The sequence below is a fragment of the Harmonia axyridis genome, chromosome 2 (genome assembly GCF_914767665.1).
Source record: "Harmonia axyridis chromosome 2, icHarAxyr1.1, whole genome shotgun sequence".
In the NCBI taxonomy this organism is placed as follows: domain Eukaryota; kingdom Metazoa; phylum Arthropoda; class Insecta; order Coleoptera; family Coccinellidae; genus Harmonia; species Harmonia axyridis.
In genome coordinates, this window is record NC_059502.1 from 3,034,315 (window position 1) to 3,054,786 (window position 20,472).

At 36.3% G+C, this 20,472-nt stretch overlaps 1 protein-coding gene across 3 annotated transcripts in view; it reads right to left on the bottom strand.

Moving 5' to 3' along the window:
- LOC123672633 (early growth response protein 1-B) overlaps nucleotides 1-20,267 on the bottom strand; it is an 87,993-nt gene extending 67,726 nt beyond the window's left edge. The window contains exon 1 of one of the 3 annotated variants that reach the window (XM_045606820.1): nucleotides 19,935-20,267. The gene's annotated coding sequence lies outside the window, so the exon portion shown is untranslated. Of the gene's footprint in view, nucleotides 1-18,351; nucleotides 18,371-19,934 lie in introns of those variants that run through there. The other 2 variants (XM_045606819.1, XM_045606818.1) reach the window with 2 other exon arrangements.
- Nucleotides 20,268-20,472: the final 205 nt, after the last annotated feature.

Consider the following 20,472-nt stretch of genomic DNA (forward strand, 5'->3'; position numbering starts at 1 on the left):
AATCAAATAGTAGATGAACTTTAGGAAATTATACCCTAACGGTAATTATCTGCGATAAATTTTTTATAATTATTTTAGGTTGCAGATAAGTCTCAACTGTATCTTTTTGATGCAGTTTTGCGGCAAATATAATGACCGACCAAGTTTGGAAAGATATTTCTGAAATTACCAAAATCTACCAATAGATTCCATAGAAATGTGAGAAAATTATTAATAAAGTCACACTGGCGAATGCTTCAGTCTCTCGATACTTAAGAAATCCTCTTATTCAGTCTAAGCGCGCATGAGATTGCAGAAATATATGCTGTGCGACGCGTGCATATCAAGCTCAACTAATATCAAGTCAAGCAATAAATATCTAAAATCAAGTCAAGTCAAGCTCTAGTATGGAATTTTTCACGAGCTTGATTTTCAAGTCAAGTAGTTGGTTAAAATGTCAAGCTACTTGGCTTGATGAATCCCTAAATAAGATGTATTAATCTAAACCGTTTGCAGATGGAACATTCTTTATTTATGTGAGTTTAATTGATATTGCAGACGGAAAAATCTGCAGTATGACGGTTTCAGTAGAAATTCCCCAAGTTCTTCAATTTCCCCAATTTCGTTATTTCATAACGAAAATGAGCTACTTGTCGTGTTTGCTTCAAGCAACTCACTTCAGATATGCTATAAAATACAGACAGATTAATTCAATCGCGACTCAAATTCAATTATACTAATTCACGAACAAAATGAAAGGTAAACAAATCAGTCATCGAACTGTCACATACACACCCCTGAAAACACTGAACTTGACAGACCAATCACAGTCAGATTATCGATAATCCAAACTTGACTAAAGCTGATGATTGGTTCATTCAACAAAAGAGTGAATTAGTCCACACAATTCTGCCCCTATCAACTCAGATATGCTTCGATTTCCTCATTTAAAAGAAATAAAAAAGTATAGCATTGTCAAGTGAATCAATTCCTATACCACATCCACACCGCCAAACAGTTATACCAACCGAAAACGAAGAAACCAAACAAGAGGAGCAGAGCATCCGACCAAGCCATCGAACACCTAAGCAAACATAACACATAATGCGTTTATGGCAAGAGAGTCGGTAAGGCACGGCATACTAATGAGTCTCGACGTACGGTCGTGTGGGAGGTCGTAATTTTCTATTTGGACAAATTCATTGTGAACAGAATGCGAACAAAAAGGCGGTCGACCGAACGTGCACTAGCTCTCCGTCCTTTCGGAGACTATTGAAGTCGACCTTTTGCCTTGGCGAAGGTTGTTTATGGGGAGAAAGACTCGTTATGCAATCGTTTAGCAACGAACGGTATTTTGGTCCTTCGAGCCGGATGATTTCGTGGTGCTTAACGTCAATTTGTAGATTCGGTAGGAGCAGTGATGGAGTCTTGAATTGGTTGGATATTGGGTTTGTTGAATGATATTTATGAAGGGTGCTAAACTGGAAAGTTCATGTGTACTTTTGAGAACGTATTTTGTGGATGCATCATTTTTCTGCCTCCGATACTTTGTATTGGAGTACTTTCTGTCAATACCTTTCAACAAGTGAAAGTCTGAAGGTGTCGAATCGAAAGACCAACTCGTGTCTCCAAACACTTCCAGGGAATAATTTAGCAATTGGTATATGAGCCCAATGACTCAAAGGATAAAAAACTCGGAATAGAGACTTTTGAATGGCGTGATAGAAGCAGTATATCAAAATAGGCATAGATAACCTGATCGTGGTTGAAATGAGCTCAAGAATGCCCCAAAAGAATGACTATAAGGTCATTGTACAATGAAGCCCCCCTAAACCTAAATCTAAATCTCATCTGATCAAAACTGAGCTGACCTGGGAGTGTTATCATACCATAAATCATGAGATGAGATGAGACCCTTGCTCTAGAGTATTTGCTGAAATTGGACCCTTTTGTAACAATGCAGAAGAACGCTATAGGATAGCATTTGCTCTCATTAGAGAGCTCAGTATTGAGTTATCACTGGAGGAATATACCCGGAATTGTGAGTCATATGCCAGAAATCATATTTAAAATGTAATGCCACAAGATTATCTTGCGGATAAATAAAATTCATGTCAATCGAATAATCCATCCTTGTTTTATTGCAATTTAAAGTTCTATAGCTCTAAAAAAAAACACCCTTTACTATAACTAACAAAATCGGTAACGCAAATATGCTGATTCACTCGAGTCGACTTTTTTGCAATCAGAAAATCATTATTTCCCGATCAGAGTTGGGTTTCAAATGCACGATGGTGTCAGGTTCATCAGCAAACAAGCCCATCAATATAGTCGATAGACCATAACGAAAGTTAAAACCGCGAATTCCTCCACATTTACAACCTATTAGCAAACTAATGTTGCTCAGCTCGTGTACAACTCGATAAATTAATGATTTTTTTCACGTCGATCACTATTACTAATTAACAGAGCCGCTGTATTTTCGATATACAGCGTGGGCAGTCCCCTGGTAGCAATTAAAATATAATATATGTAGATTCATTGTTGGACGTATAAATTCGTAGTATGACAAGTTCTGAAGAATGCTGCTTATGGCGTTCTTACCCTTGCGGGATAACAAATTTGATGACGCAACCAACACGCAATTCTATGGTCCAGTCCGATCGACAAATAGTTATTTATAATACAAGTGCAGAAGGCATTGATATTCTTCCACGAGTTCAAAATTCAAAAACGAGCCACGAAGTGGCGAGTTTTGGAATGAACGAGTGGTAGAATGAGCCTTCTGTACGAGTATTATACATTATTTTCTCTAATTCATTGCATTTTCATTGAAATTAATGAAATATTTCCATAAATATAATTTAGTGCTTTTTGCATTGAAAAATGTTGGTTGGCAGAACTGATTTCTTTGAGGCAAATTGATGAATTGACAGATAAAGCCGTTGCGGAAAGTTCGGAGTGCCAACATAGAATAATAAAATATAACCATGAAAACTGTGCGTTTCTGATATATTCTCGCACGATTTTGTTCTACAAGATGTTGAAGAATGAACGGAATAACCACAGAATTAGAGAAATAAATAACCATTCAAAAACCTAAGAGGGAACACGACCAAGTGGTTGCTCAGTTTAAAACGAAATTAGAGATAATTCTTTTTAAAAATCACCGATTTTTATGGGATTTTCGCATAATTTTCTTAAAACAATAATCTACATCGAAGAAAGTGAATATTTTTAAATTGCAAATAAAGAAAAAATTTGCTACCTTTTCGTTTTTCGCAATAAATTGATGAAAAGTACTTTGTACAAAGCACTGATATAATCCTCAAATATTCGTTAAAAAAAAACTACCATAAATCACTACAAAAGAGTTTAAATTATAATTTCGTGGAAGTCGTCGTACAGTGCTGCCCTCTACTTATTGGCTGCGATAAAAGAAAAGAGGTAAACTTCGTACACCGTACAAAGTTTGGTTATTACGGTCCTGCTTCGTCCATTAGGTCGAATGACAGATGTAATATAAAATATCCCGACGTTTGTAAGTTGATATCAAATTAAAATTAACTCTGAAAACCAGAGATACAACTAATTAGTGCTCCCTTTTTTATGACAGTTATTAAGGTAATGATCCTTATAAGAAATAACGTTTTCATTAACACTTTCGACAACTCCACGTCTGCCCATTAGTCATATCAAGTTGTGGGTGTAACGTCTGGAATTTTGCTGTATTAGAAAAATAGCTTACTTTGATGTGGGAACGTTTGAATAACAAACACGCCAGATCTAGAGATACATCTGTTTATAAGACCTATTAATTTTAGTTCAACCGTTCTGTAATAAATGAGCTTCCATTTCGAGTTGGTGATGTTTGATTTTGATCAAGATATACTAATTATACTGGGCGTTTCATATCAAAGCTAGCAAGTTTTTGAGTACATTTACTGATTAGTATAGAAAAAAGAACAGTCAGTAAAAATTGTTTGTGTATACATATCCATTTTCGTGATCTACATAGTCGAATCAATCAATAAAATGGAACAATAGTCCCATAAAGGAACTTTTAATTTCCTTCAATTTTTTGAGGGTTAGGTATGGAAAATTTTACGAAAATTTTTCGACAAAAAATTTTCAGGTGAGATCGAAATTCGGCTAATGAGGGATCGTCAATTCTGGCACCCCTCACCGATTTTGCGTAGACCTCACAGTTTTGAGGAAATTCGAACTCAAAATTGAAAATTGAGAAAATATTGAATTTCCATTCAGAAATCTCCTAAATTAATCGTCACAGGCCCCTCAAATAAAAACGTTTTTTGAACATCGGGTTCTGATCTGAAACATATTGAGGTTTCAAGGGCGTAGCTTACGTCCAGGAGAAGTTGCACCCTCGGGATTTTCATTCATTTTTTTTAGAAAATTTTAGATTTTTTCTTATTATTTCTCAAATAATTTACTAATCGCCAAACTGAAAGCATTTTTGTGATATACACTCGGATCTACATAAGAAGTTGCAGTCTTGGGAATTTCATTCATTTTTTTTTCGAAAATTTCAGATTTTCACCTATAATTTCTGAAATAATGTACTTATCGACACATCCCGTACCATAAAATCTTGCTAATAAATCGTTGACAGTTCATAACCTGAAAATCGAGATCCGTTCAGTTCTGTGGTCCGAGAAAAAGAGAGAGAGAGAGACGAGATATCACCGTCATCGGTTACCCAGATTTTTCTCCGTCTCTGTGACCGCCCGTCCCGATCATAGATCTCCATTCATTATGGCAGGTGACCACATCGAATTCTAATCGCGGCCATCATTAGGAACATCAAAATCCTTTTTATTGGTGACAACATGTGGGAAAGTCGAAACGTCGAAGTCTGAATATGCATTATATCCTATGCCGTTGTATATCCGACATTATTTATCGCCCAGCGTTGAATTACACAGCAGACATTCACAGAAACTCAGGTTTATAATTTTCACATGTAAATATAACGATGACATCTCGCGTTTTTCGCTTCTTCTTCCCCCCCCCCCTCTCCACGTCCAGGAGGCGCTGGTGATAATTGCTGTTATCTATGGACGGGTCGGGTGTTCTGTGTTCCCACGGTTGGGCGCGTTCCGTTTTTTATAACGACGGGATCGATGTGATTTAATAATGATTTTCGATTAGATTTTGGGCGGTAATTGGATGCAAATCTTCGTGGAAGTTGTCGTGAGGATGGTTTAGGAGTGATTAGCGAAGAATTTATTGGCGGTGTCGGCGCTTTTGATCTTTTTCCCAGGATGTGCCTTTTGATGCGTAAACTCATAAGTTTACGCATGTTATACGCGCGTATGCTTGGTGGTCTGATTGGGTAATTATTTTCCATGATAAATAGCATATGTTTTTTAGAACATTTTCAAGTGAGCTTAGAACCGAAGAAAGAGAACTGTGTAGCCGAGGACAAATTTTCTTTAGGTATACTAAATGTTATTGTTTGAAAGAAATTTAAATATTTAGAATGACGTGGGACCGGAAAATTTTGGATATTCTCTCACATTTGCTGCAAGCAAATCAATATTCTCTTGTACTGGAAAACTTGATTCATCAAGCCAAGTAGCTTGACATTTTAACCAACTACTTGACTAAATGAGAGATTCTTCGAGCGCCGAGAAACTGAAACATTCGCCAGTATGACTTTATTAGTAGTTTTCTCACATTTCTATGAAATCTATTGGAAGATTAATGTAGTTTCAGAAATATCGTTCCAAACTTGGCCTAAATGACCAAAGCTTTTTTATCAATGCCAGCATCTTCAGCTCATGTTGGCAGACAATTTTCCAGAGCTGCTCTTACAGTTACAAAAACCCGCAATAGGTTAGGCGACAAATCTATAAGATGCCTCATGTGTCTTAGATCCTAGATGGAAAATTATGAAATCAAACAAAGCCTGGAGGTTTCTCGATATTAAGAAACTTAATTTTTTTATTATTTTTCATTTTGTTATGATTAGTGATGTTACTATTTCAAGAAAGTTGATATTTTCGGTTCTTTTATACAATAAGTTTGATAAATAAAACTGTTTTTGCAAGGTTCCTTCTCATTCCATCATTTTTTCATTGATGTGACACTACACAATAAAACTGTCAAAAGTCAAGTAGCTTGATATGATTCAAGTACATGATAAATAAATACTTGACTTGACTTGAGATTGAAAAACTACTACTCGACTTGAGCTCGACTTGAAATCAAGTCAAACTCAAGCCAAGTAGCTTGAAAATCAAGCCAAGCCGTAAATCCCTATTTGTCGTTTCAAATTTGTCCACAATACAACGATTAATGAGTAGATCAACTGAAAAATTTCATCTATGAATTTTTCTTGGATTTCTCTCAGTATTCACAAATGAGCAGTAATTTTGATAAAACTATTCAACAAATTTTAAAAGTTGTTGAAGCATGTATCTTTCCATTAGTGAATGAAATAATCTATTGAACACAAATGTCAGAAAAAAATACATAATGTTGCCATTTCGGACTTCAGATCCCGTTATATGAAATCTAGTTCTCCTTGATCTATGAACACCTAGGAATAACCTACATACACAATTTTTTTTTCATCACCAAATTATACCTGTCCCAAAGAAAAGGGGCATCATTCAGATAATCAATAATCAATCTAGAAATATCTCACGATTCAAATCACCCAACCCCGTCTTACATCTAAAAACCCACGCCTAAGCAACACATTGTTCATTGTTCAACCCTTCCCTCTCAGTTCCTAGATCACCCACTAAATTGCAGGTTATAAATATGCATCCGTCCGACCAGGAATGTTCGAGTGGTTGTTAGAAACGGGACAACAAAGCAGCATCCGGTTGTATCTGACTCCCTCGCGCGGAAAGACGATACTGTGATACCGCTTCAAATTTCAGATAGCCCAGTGACCTATTTAGCCGGTCGACCTGTCGCTTTTTGTGGCTAACAGGCCATAAAATCGGTTTTACGAGGGTGATACCTCGATGTAACCGATGAAAATGGAGTTGGCAGTGTTATTAATAGGGTCAGAAGAGTTTCGGATGCGATTACTATTACATAACCTAACCTAACCTAAACATTATGATCTTCTTGTTCGAGTGTTTCGTTTTCCGTCGACTGATATATTCGTTTCGCCAATCATGTATGAAAATGAACCATAACATAACACCTCTACAAAGATAAGTGGAATAGTATATGATTTATCAATTTATAGTACATTCAAAGTCACTTGGAGGAAGCCAGAATATTTCGATTATACAAGGGTTGTCCAAGTTTCCAGAAATTCCTTTGGGGTCAGTGAATTTATTGCTTAACAATACTTTAAAATAAACCCCGGTATTTAGCGAATCGCGGTATCCACTTCGAAGGGACATTTGGCCAAGCGTTTTTATGGACTAGTTCAAGTGACTTTGGATATACTATAACATAGTATCAGCTTTTATTATAGATCTGGCATCATTCCCATATTTCCGGAGATTAATTCCAGATAATCAAACCTAGAAATGATATAATAATCACCGTATACGTCAACGAACAAACAAAACAACGATATGAAGATTTCCGGCCCAAGAACACCTCCTTGGGGTACTCCCAATTTGATTTATGGCCTGCCACCAATCCCTCAACCGATGTACACGCTTCGGCATGGCTCCATTCTTAAGAACGACCGTCTATCGATGAATGAATTGTACAACATCGGAGTAATTCGTTTTTAATTGGGAATATTCGAAAAAGATAAATCAGATGGGGATCGTGACTCGACCTCCTGCACGATCGACCGAATGAATTAACAAGAAGGCACGTATCCCATAATTGCTCACGACATGGAGGCAAGACATCGTCCATAACACCTCGCGCAAGAAGACCGTGCGTAAATAATATACTAATACGGTGTGCGCTTCAGAGAAAGTCGCCCGGTGGGTATCTGGGCGCCTTTTTTGATTTGGCGGTTTTGGAAAAAATGTGTAGATGGAGTATTTTTGGGGGTATTTGGCAACGTGGTAAAATTGAAACAGGAGGGTAGTGTCCTGTGTGTTTTTCTGTTCCGAAGATCAAGTGTAGCGCTGTTTAGTGATTCACAATCACTGAAAGCCGAATTTATAAGACAATTTTGATTTATTTATTGAGAAACTTATCTAGATAGATGAAAAATAAGTGCCTAGTTAGTATTTAGGGTAGTAGGTTATGGCATGAGTATTCTGGGATGCGCATGGTATAATATTCATTGATTACCTCCAAAAGGTCCAGACCATCAACAGCGATTATTATATAGTGTTATTGGATAGTTCAAATCGTTAAAGAACGGCCCCATTTGAAGAAAAAAAGGTGCTGTTTCATCAAGACAATGCGCCGTGTCACCAATCAATGAAAACAATGGCAAAATTGCATGAATTGGGCTTCGAATTGCTTCTGCATCCACCGTATTCACCAGATCTGGCCCGCAGCGACTTTTTCCTGTTTTCAGATCTCAAAAGAATGCTCGTTGGAAAGGAATTTAACGCCAATGAAGAGGTAATCGCCGAAACTGAGGCCTATTTTGAAGCGAAAGACAAATCGTACTACAAAAATGGTATCGAAGAGTTGTAAGATCGCTATAATCGCTGGATCGCCCTCGAAGGCAACTATGTTAAATAATAAAATCGAATTTTGTCAAAAAATATGTGTTTTACTATAGTAGAACGGGGACTTTTCAATTGGCCTGTTATATGATGTTAAATTTCATTTGAGAAGCAGAATGAGTGTTATACTACCAAAAATTCAATGGTTTTTACAAGGAAACAAAATGAACTGCAAAAAATCTTGGGGTCAACTTCTTCCTCATTGAACTTGACTTCAATACAGCTGCTTACGTAATAAACATTATCAGGGTAAATTATGAAACTATGCAGATAACCTCGAAGTGTCAACCGATTTCTGTGGTTTTCTACTTTGCGTTCTGGCAACCGCGCAATCGGAGTACAGTGACGTCGTCGGGTCATTGTCGTGAATGAACTGGACCTCGTAATTCAGGGCACGAATTTGTCTCAGCCCGGGGTCAGTTTAAATTATTCTTCCTTTAATGGGAAACGAAAAAACGCCGAGATAGAGAAGGAGGAGGAGGAGAAGGTGGACATACGTGAAAGGCCGCCGCAGCAATTCCGGACCACCTGTGACCATGTTAACTTTAATTACCGGCCGGGCCGAGATCACACCACAGATAGAGAGAGCTGCCCATAGAACAGAACAAAGGAGGTTATTAGATTTTAACGAGTTTTTTAGATTTACACAATGTCCAGGAGCAGCGGTAGCCGACTTCGATCCTATCACCGGAGGATACGTAGAAATCCCGGCTGATTAGATAGGGATACACCCACGCAGGGATTGAATAACGTATATACGCTGTATATACGGAGCTCAAATTAGCATCGTTCCATCATTAATCAAAAGCGATCTGGGCAAATCGATTCTACAACATAATTAGATGTAAATCATCGAAAAGTCGATTGTTATCTTCGTTATTATTACAAATTGTCTTTGTGAGTGCCCACAAAAGTTGGGTTTGGACGGTGTGGGTTGCTTCTAACAGGCGATAACAACAGGCAGGTGTGTAATTAAAGGGAAATAGCTTCCTTTCTCTTCTCACTTATGATCTTGTTCTAGGAGCGAAACACATCAGGCTGATAAAGATGTCTAATCGACCTTCCATATTTCTACCACTATTTTTGACTCGGAGACATTTGAATTTTCTGATACTAAAGGGTGTTTTTTTTAGAGCTATAGAACTTTGAATTGCATGAATTGATTGACATAAATTTTATTTATCCGCAAGATAATCTTGTGGCATTACATTTCAAGTATGATTTCTGGCATATGACCGCCACGACTGGCTCGGATGTAGTCCAATCTGGACGTCCAATTTTCGATGACTTTTTCCAACATTTGTGACCGTATATCGGCAATAACACGGCGAATGTTGTCTTCCAAATGGTCAAGGGTTTGTGGCTTATCCGCATAGACCAATGACTTTACATAGCCCCACAGAAAATAGTCTAGCGGTGTTAAATCACAAGATTTTGGCGGCCAATTCACAGGTTCAAAACGTGAAATTAGGCGGTCACCAAACGTGTCTTTCAATAAATCGATTGTGGCACGAGCTGTGTGACATGTTGCGCCGTCTTGTTGGAATCACAGCTCCTGGACATCATGGTTGTTCAATTCAGGAATGAAAAAGTTAGTAATCATGGCTCTATACCGATCACCATTGACTGTAACGTTCTGGCCATCATCGTTTTTGAAGAAGTACGGACCAGTGATTCCACCAGACCATAAAGCGCACCAAACAGTCAGTTTTTCTGGATGTAACGGTGTTTCGACATACACTTGAGGATTAGCTTCACTCCAAATGCGGCAGTTTTGTTTGTTGACGTAGCCATTCAACCAGAAGTACGCTTCATCGCTGTCGACGATAAAATGGAGGTAGTGCGCGATACGTATTCCGCAAAGAACCATTATTTTCGAAATGGAATTTCACTATTTGCAAGCGTTGTTCAGAAGTGAGTCTATTCATGATAAATTGCCAAACCAAACTGAGAATAAATCACTTGACAACTGTTGAATCGTTCGCCATCTTGAACAGTAATGCCAACTTAAAGTTATATACCTCGAAAAAAACACCCGTTATCTCTATATTGGATAATGACCATAAACCAAATTTCGGGAAGTTATCTCCAAAAACAAATGAGTCATACATAAAAAAAAACATCTCAACAACATAAAAATTGAACTTCCTATTGCAAAACCCTTTAGAATAACAATTTCAAGCTACTGAGTCGGATCTCATGATTCAAAAATCAAAACACGACGTCGAAAACATTCTACTCTCCATGCTTAACATCAATCACCTGAAATACAACGCCAGAACAGAGTTCACCACGTGACCAAAGGCGTCTCATGAATAGTAATGACCAAACTCTACACTCGCATTAATAACACAAGAAGAAACGTCCTTGCTAGGCCATTCCGATCGAAAACACATTCCGGCAACAGTTCAGAAAAAAAAAATTAACCGAATGTTAATGTAGACAAATGACTCCGAGGATCATTATTTATATCACTTTCTCGGACGTAAATGATCGTACGACAAATGACGCCCGATGGTCTCTGAATACAAATCTGGCCATTTGGTTTACCGCGTTCGTACAGTTTTGAATAATTTCGCCATCTTTCACCGGGTACCTCGTGAAACAGACAGACAGATAGGCATATCGTAAAGGAGTCAACGCTGCCGGGACGCGGGCATAACTCAAGAAAATATACCTTTTTGGAAACCAGCAGATTCTATCTTGGATTTTTAATATTCATGAGGAGTCTTTCGACAGAAACTTCGTAACCGCCTTAATTTGACATTAAGAATCTAACTGTGTTATGGTAGTTGCGGTTATTGATGAGGTGACGGTGGAACCAGTCCGCAAGAATTTTGTGTGTTGGTAGCAGAGGTGTCGTTATCCTACTGGGGCCAGGCCATTATCGTTACGTCTTTCTTATATAGAATAATTTGAAGCTAAACGTAGTGAGTCGCACTCTGTATAGATGCTAAGATCATATGAATCCAAGTCCAATGGATTCCATTCCATGTGAAGTATATACAAATATATACAAGTATATACATGTATATACCTGTAAATACAGCTATATACAAGTATATACATGTAACACTCTGTATAGATGCTAAGATCATATAAATAGGTCCAATGAACTCCGATTTCAGTTTATCAAAATACGATATATAACGAATTGCGTAACCTTCATTCCATACGAAGTATTTACGAGGTCCAGCGGACCGCAGTGCTACCAACATTACCAACGCACCTTCCGATCGTTGAACACACCGTAGGCCTTCATTAGAACCCTCGCGGTAATGACAGAGTTATGAAAACTTCCAGTTAAATGGGTGCTATCCCACGTAATCTTTCGAGATCTGACCAAGATAATTGAGATGTTTGGCAGTTATCTGTATCGCTTAATTATAAAGTGTGTCGTGTGCGTTTTTCAAGCCGTAAACGTAAACTATAATCTTCGGATACGTTTGCGTAAGTTATAAGCACTTATTGAATGCCACTTCAAATTTCTCCTTCGATGTGTAACATCTAGAACGGTCGACAACGTTTATTTTTTAACGGAACTCGGAACGTTGCGTACGGAGGTCAAGAGTGAAAACTTCCAAGTTTTGTTTATATATTCTTGGGAAATTCAGTCAAATGAAGCACAATGTTTCAACACTATACTGTGAGAGATGATAACCTGTCCAATGACTTTGGGACCCACACTCGGACCCACAGTACCCACAGTAGACAATAAGAACTGCCTTCAAACTAAACTGTTTTTTAAAAGGAATAAAATGGTTTTTATAGCAATATTATGTATTATTTTTTTTCATTTGTGTTCAGTATGTAAGTCATTTACTCATGGAAAGATAAATCTTCGACAACGTTTCGAAATTGGTAAATTGTTTCATCGCTATTGGAGTTTATCATATGAACTATTAAATAAGTTCTCCAATAACAATAGACTAGACTACTATCCTGATTTTAAATTAATATTTCAACATCCAGCTTTTAGAATTTCTTGCATCTTCTATCACCAAGAGCTTCTTGTTCACAGGTTGCTAGGCTAAAAGCGTCGGTAAGGGATTTTACCGATGCGTAAATCACCCACCGACGTCTCCAGGGTTTACAGGGCTTACAAAACTCAAAAATAAAACTAAAAAATTTCAACATATATCTACTCGTACCAGCGTTTCCGTAAAAAGTTAAAACCGACATCCGCATTTGGCAATAGCCTACGGGGATGGAATTAAAGAGAATCTCCATCCTATACGAGCTCAAAGTACTCATTCAACGCGAGATTACACCAGGTATTCTCCGAAATGAGCGGGGATATTTTTAGAGGCATGTCAAGCTGGTACTTTAAGGCTCTTACGGCGATCGCTAACAGCGCTTTATGTATTTAATAATAATAAAATAGAGAGACAACTCTTTCGTCAACGACAGGTTTGTGGGCAGCTCAGCGTACGGCAGCTTCTTCTGTTAGAAACCTGTATCTGGGTAATGATGGTTTATTATTATAAGAAGCAGGATGGCAAAAAGCGTAAACAAACATTTCTGCTAACGATTCTGCTGCGTCTTCTTTGTGTGGTGTCCCTGTGGACTTCCGCCAGCTAGGCTGGTCGACATTCGTATGGGAAAATTGCGTTTTTAGAGATTTGTGGTGGGGAATGTAGGGATTGGAAGATTCCGAACTTTGTAGCCATAAGAAAGGATTCATAACAGAGAAATTCAGCGTGGAATTATAATCTACGACCTTAAAACTTATGAAGATGCTTATCGCAGTAATAAACGAAATGTCAGGTGAAAAACCGATAAGACTACGTCTAAAAACCAAGAATTTTCTACTTCTGTCAAACCATCTGGTCGTGAAAGCCTTCAACATTCAACTCGATTGGATTTGAAGAATTTGAAAAAGGCTTAAAATATGATAATGATAAAGAACACATTTTTCTCTATTTCAGTATCGTAATGAGTTCATTACAGTTCTGAAAAACAGTGCTGTAATAAACACATTACGGCATTGTTCTCAGTTATTTTTTTCGTTTTGTGGTTGCTTACAGTGACTTTCGATCCAATCAATTTTCAACACACGTCAATTTTCAATATAATATAATTTGGATATAGCTCGGGATATAGTGAAATGGTTTGCTACATTATTCGCAATTTCTTTTAATTCTGGTGTTGTTAAATCGATTTCGTCAGACATATTTCACGAATTTAATGCGTAATTATAATTTATTTCAAAATTCGAAACGTACAATTCAAAATCAAATTCCGTAATCTGTCAATTTTCGTAACAGTCACACCAACTGCCAAGATACAATACAAAAGTCACTAGGATGTGTAATCTGAATTTTTCATTGAATTTCGACAATATTTCACAAAACTTGACTGAAATATAGAAAAGATCGTCTAATACTCATTAAAGACGGCAATTCCAACACTCATGCGTTCGAAAACTCGCTCGTTTTCGAATTTCGCATTCGTGTTGGAATAGAAGCCCATTCTGCAACTTGTTTTAGAATTTACTATTACCGTATTGCAAATGTGTTAGACTTCAAGTATGATTCGAACACGAATATTTTGGAGTAAAACAGTTCTGTTTGTTCATGCATAGTTTCAAAACTGTTTATTTTTAGTACTTCATGAATTTCGATAGATTCAAAAGGCAGAAGACTCAACTATTCTCAACGCGCTGTCTTGTTGGAACCAAATGTAGTCGGTGTTTAGTTGATTTATTTGAAAACAAAGAATTGGGGAACATAGTCGAAGAACAAAGGCCAACAAGTTGAGAACGGCGACGTATCGACATTTCGGCACTTTCTCCAAAACTTTGCGCTACAGCATTTTTAGTTGTCAATAGCGATCATTCATCAAAACTTCTCATGCAACTGAAAAAACAGACTTAGATTCCACCTGACATCTTTCTACAACAATCCCAAACAAAAAAAAACAAAGAAAAGACTAAAATCGAGCACTTTCGTTTTCGGGCTCCCATCACGTCCGCAAACACCTCGAAGACGATGTCCACCAGGTCGGCGTACAAGCCGAAATTCGGTCCGTGGCGGTTGCCGAGGTCGAGATATCATCTGTTATTTACCATCAGGGCAGATAATCTGCGTCGCTCGTATCGTCCATTACAGAAACCTGTTATACATAACACGCAAGTCACCTTCTTGTCGATACAAAAAAAAAGGTCTGGGCGCTGCTACAGCCGTGGTAATTTCATCTTTCGCGGCGTTTTCACATCAGTCCCTTCTTTATCAGATCATAATATCTGCACGGTTGTGGTGGATACGGGAGTCGCTTTAACTCTTGGACGATGCAGCCTCCGCGTCGTTATCTCTTCTTTTACCGCAGCGCACGCGAAACGTACAAGATGTGTATTCAATTACCCCGACTGGATGGATGCAGGGAAGTCCTTGACAGTACGCGTCAAGGGGCCGACGGTTGATATTCCACCCCACTGTGAACATTCAAGGTTGACGTTTGGGAAGATTATAATTTGGTTCGATAATTATTTTGCTCGATTTAAAATCAATTTACGACTTCTTGCAATAATGAGATGGATATTGTTATGACTTCTTTTTAATACTTTTTATGCCACATATCTATTTCATAAAATTCGTTTCTCATTCTGTGTTTTCAAGTTATTCCTCTTCCAAAATACTTTTATCTCTCTGAACTCGGTTTTCGTCAAATACTATTTTTTGAATTTGCCTTTATTTAAACTGGGTATGTTGAAAACTGAGTTGAAAATATACTCTTTTGTATTCTCCTTTAGGTTTCTGTAATTTGATATTTGTATCTTTCTACCTAATGACAATTTTTTAGCTTTGATTTTTAATTTCCTCACTTACAGTTATAATCATATTTTCTAATTCGATTATTCTGAAGTATTCAAAAATTATTCTTAAATTCTGAGTATCTACTTTTTTTCATCAAGATCGAATGATTGGTACCTCTTGTTTTCCCTTTTTTGCTACCCATAGATCAAGAGATCAGGAATTCAAAAAGCTCAGTACCCAATGAAGTATAGTGAATTATATTTTCTGAAAAATGTAAAGAACAACTAATAGAGAGTGTAAGCAAAAAAAATAGATTTCCATGTGAATATAGCTAGTAGCTGAATATTGCTTCAATGTACAGTTGCAGATGTTCAATCAAGAGTTTTTTTGATAGGTACTTGATACTGTTGTGCGAAATTCACTGATTTTTCTGAGAACAAATCTTATTCTGACGGAATAGAATAATTTGAGAATGAACCCAATTTTGATCTGGACATTACATCGATCGAAATTGAAACTTTCAAATACAGTTTACCCGAAAAAAATAATCATAAATTGAGTCACTTTATTTATAAATGGAACCATCGGATTTTATAACAACTGATCATTGAATGAATAACATTGTCTTTCAAGAACTTCAAACGTTCAACCAAAACTCGAACACAAATTTCAAGAATAAGCCTTGAAATAATCAAGTCAAATGAAACTGTCCATCAAAAAATTTTGTCGTTAACTTCAGTGTCAATGTTGTAACATAATTGTACCAATAAAAAACTAGTTCGACAACTACAAAGTCTTCTGTCTGAATCGTTCAACATGTCCGCTCTTCTCAAGTATGAAATCCACTTCAATAATCGAAAATAACACAAACAAAATCGAGCAAGTCTTGCCCCAACAAAAAACGGAACAAAAAAAACATTACAACCGATAAAAGACAAAACCCCAAGTGACATTGGCCTTAATTGTGAATTCAAATCAGGCATAATAATGAATCGGCTCTCTTGACTTGCTCCAAGGTCCCATTTCACCCACAAAGGCAATGAGGCATTGTTACGACCAAATAATGAATATCAAAAAAAAAAAAAGAAAGAAATAAGCATTGAATGCCGCTAACAATAAAAATCCATTATGCATTCCATGTTTCTGATAGCATTGTGGTAATGAAAGTGACCGTTCAATTTTTTATAGATTAGCGAAAACGGTATTGAAGTAACAACTAGATTTATTTACGTATGACTGGACGCATAAGGTCGTTTCAAAGGCCAAATATGGAGTTTAATGAAATTCATAAATAGATAATAGGAATTGGATTTGTTAAATAGAGATTGGTAATACTACGAAAATTCTATCGCATTTCGAATTGAATTGCTCCAATTATATAAGGTTCACTCATTAGGCTGGCAGCTAGTTTGATTACATAAATACGTAAAATTCAATTAGCTGTACTTATCAATAATTACAATCCTCATACATGTGGGTAATCGTTTTAAGCTGTAAAAGTTTACATTTATTTGAGTGACAAAAATATAATCAAAACTAATAAGAAGCTATCGAAATTTATAAAATAGTAAATAGAAATATGTTAAAAAATTATGAATGAATAAACGTTCTCTTTCTGTATTATATTTTATACCCTTTTTCAGTGTTTTTATCACCTTTTTTGTACCTTAACCCTAATGAATACTCTGAATACTACTGTATGTACCATTTGTAGAATCTTTCAGTGTCTAATCCCCAAATTGTGGACACCATATTGAGTAACGGATGAAACAGTTCAATATTTGAAAAATATAATATTTATGAAACAAATCCGAATAATTCAATTAATTAACAACTTTATATTCGAGTTGTAGGTATACTTGAACAATGCTTTTTTTTCTTTGATATTAACGCTTTGAGTGAAAACTCTAATTGCAGTTGTTTTGCAAAACAAATTAAAATTTTATGGTTTAGATCACTAATATTACACATAAAAATCTTTTGGTTCAGTATTAGATACCAAGTATCATTTGGAAATGACAAAGGTATTCAGAATAACAGCAATTCATAGCATAAAACTTATGATATACATAGTTATTTATATTGAGATGTAATATATTGTGAGATCATTGATGTCGGTTAGTTTACCTTGATTGATTCTAATGAAACTATCCTAAAATTCGTGTTCGCGAAAAGAGTGCGATGAAAATGATGATTATTATGTATCTGAACAACTTAGGTCTCTAGTATTTCAACAAACTTTTGCATTCTTGGATAGGTAGGTATAGTAGTATAGTGTAGAGAAAAAAATTAAATTGCGTTGTGTTGATCCATTTCGAAATGAAATTAAAAATTGACGTCAATGATCAGGTCAATTACCTTCGAATGCTGATTTACCTTGTTTGTGTTTGTATCTGTTAACGAACAAACAAACAAATAGAGCACTGGAAAAGGAAAAGCACGATTAAATCAACTATTTAATCAACCCTGATTCGAATAGATTCGTGACAAAAAGCTGTATAATAGTTTTTTGAAGATTCATAATATATTGAATCATTAGAATGAAATTTCATTATGATTATAGTCCAAAGTATAACTCGACCTCGTGAACATGATAATTCTGATCATCATTCACACTATTAGTGAAAGAAATTTCGTATCATTATTTCCTATTAAGATACTCATGTCACTTGAAGTAGGTAATAAAATAGTAATGATATAGGTAAATTCAATTAAATATTTTTATCTTTCCTGAATATGAGATTCAGATCATAGAACTTGTAGCATGAGATCGAATATGTAAATATAAGAATGTAAAGTTTGTTCTTGCAACAAAACAAAAAAAGTGACGTTAAACCAAACTTAAACTATAAAGTAGATAAGAAGCTAGTTTAGGCTGTATTTTAAGCGAATGGAATGATAAATGAGCTCGATTTTATCGAACGTGGTCAGAAAGAGTGACGCAGAAAGCTCAAATTGATCGGAAAACATTATTAACTTACTTATCGTGGATCTGCAATCTCTCCCATTTTCAAACTTAGGTATAGATATTCGCACACAATGTTAACACACCGAAATTCAAGCCGTATTATGTACTTACACTGATTTTCGCCGACGACAAAATGTATAGAAAAACGACTGCAACTGTCTACGGCAAGATAAAACTTATTCAAATAGAGCAGATTGTTTGCTCAGGCCCAAGGTTTGTACAGACATTTTCAATAAGACTTACGGCATCTACTCGTGCGCCGTCAAAACATAAAATGGCGACTCGGCAAATACGCAAAAACCGGTGCCAGGGTTCAGGTATTATGGCGAAAAAAAAAATTGATCAATTTTTTTTTTAGGCGGTTTCTTGAGTGAAGGTTTGGGAAGTCATTGGGGAAAATCTTTGAATTCTACACGCTTGAGAATTTGAAAAAATTTGATATAATCACTAGAAAAGTGAAAGAAGAAAAAAAGTTAAAAATTCTCAATAAGTCAGTATTTATAGATTCATTGAAATCTTTGAAGACAAGAAACGCAAGAAAATAAAATACAATAATCGAAAAAAAATACGTATCATCATTATAACAATGTAATTGATGTTTCGAGAAAATCATTATTGAAAAAACCGACGTGAAACAAATGAATAAGACTTGATGTCGATTTGGTTTACTTTCATCCAAAAATTGTATTGGTTTCTTTTAAACAGCATAGGATAATTGTAAACTCATCAATGGAAAGGAGAAATTAAATATTTTTATGAAAACTTTGAAGAGTATAGTCAAGTAATTTATTTTATAATTATCGAAATTATGGTTCATCAAGTGTTAAGCGAGGAATCAATTTTGATTATCATTAGTAACAGAATAAGAATTAAAAAGTGGCATTCAGCATAAGTTAAATTAGAGGTAAAATTATTTTGTGAAATCAATAATAAAAAAAAGAAACAATCACAAATAAAGTGTGCGTATTATTGGCTTTACGAATATAACTTCCTTATTGAAATATGAATCAAGGATAACGAATAAAATATAAGTTTTTTGATAGAATCTGCTAAAAATTCTGAACTTAACGACCTCATGATTCGAAAAGTGTTTGCAAGAAATTTAAATGGTTAATTCTTACTGAAATGCTCCAAGAAAAGAATCTTGTCGGCCAGTTTGATTCACAAAAAATGTTCATAAACAAATGAGCAAAGAAGTCATCGCGAAAAAAATCAAACATTCTGAGATTCTCTTTAAGAAGAATACGATAGACCTATATTAGGTACTTAGCCTAAACGCTAAAAATAAAATCTATTAAATAGTAGCAAAAATCAGTGATTCTACAGAATCGAAGAGACAATGAGGGTAATTTCAATTTTTTATTCGAGAAAAGAAAATATGAAAATGTAAAAAACGTGCGTATATTTCAAAAATTTCACCAATAACACTAAATTGCGTAATTTACTTCACAATGCGATAATGCGTATCGGTAACAGTAATATCTTCGAAAATACGCGTCGACCTCCAAGGGCACATTGACCTCGACCAATCTTCCTCTAAAATTCACGACTATACCACCAAACAAAACCATAATAAAAAAATCCACTCCTACTTACAGCAAAACAGAGTTCTCTTATCACAGAAAAAACACCAACAACCAACAAAGACAATACACCAATAATATCGAATAAATAAAGAACAAGCTCGAACGTTCAGCATATAACGGAGAAATAAATAAAAAAAAAATAGGAGATCGCACTGGAACGAAATGTCACATCACTGGGTTGTGCGTGCGTATACTTCGTGACTCGGTCGCGCAAAACTGTACGTGTACACGCGTCGATCCAAGAGCGATGCGAAGTTCAGACTGAGCGAGTATCGTCGACTTCGCGCCCACCGTATAACGCGAGCGGGCTATGGTGGGTACAGTGTCCTGATTCGCCGAGCGTGGATCGGCCTCCGATGCGTGCGCGCTCCCACTGGCCCCGCTTGACCGTACGTGCGGAGTGTATGCGGAGATCGCCACTGTGGAGAGATCGTCGGTGTGGGTTTCTCGAGGATCATATTTGGTCGTGCGTGTTTACGGAGCTCGCTGGGTTTTCGTGGGTGATACCCGGGTTTTTTGAGGTTGGGGGATTTGTTTGCGTACGATTT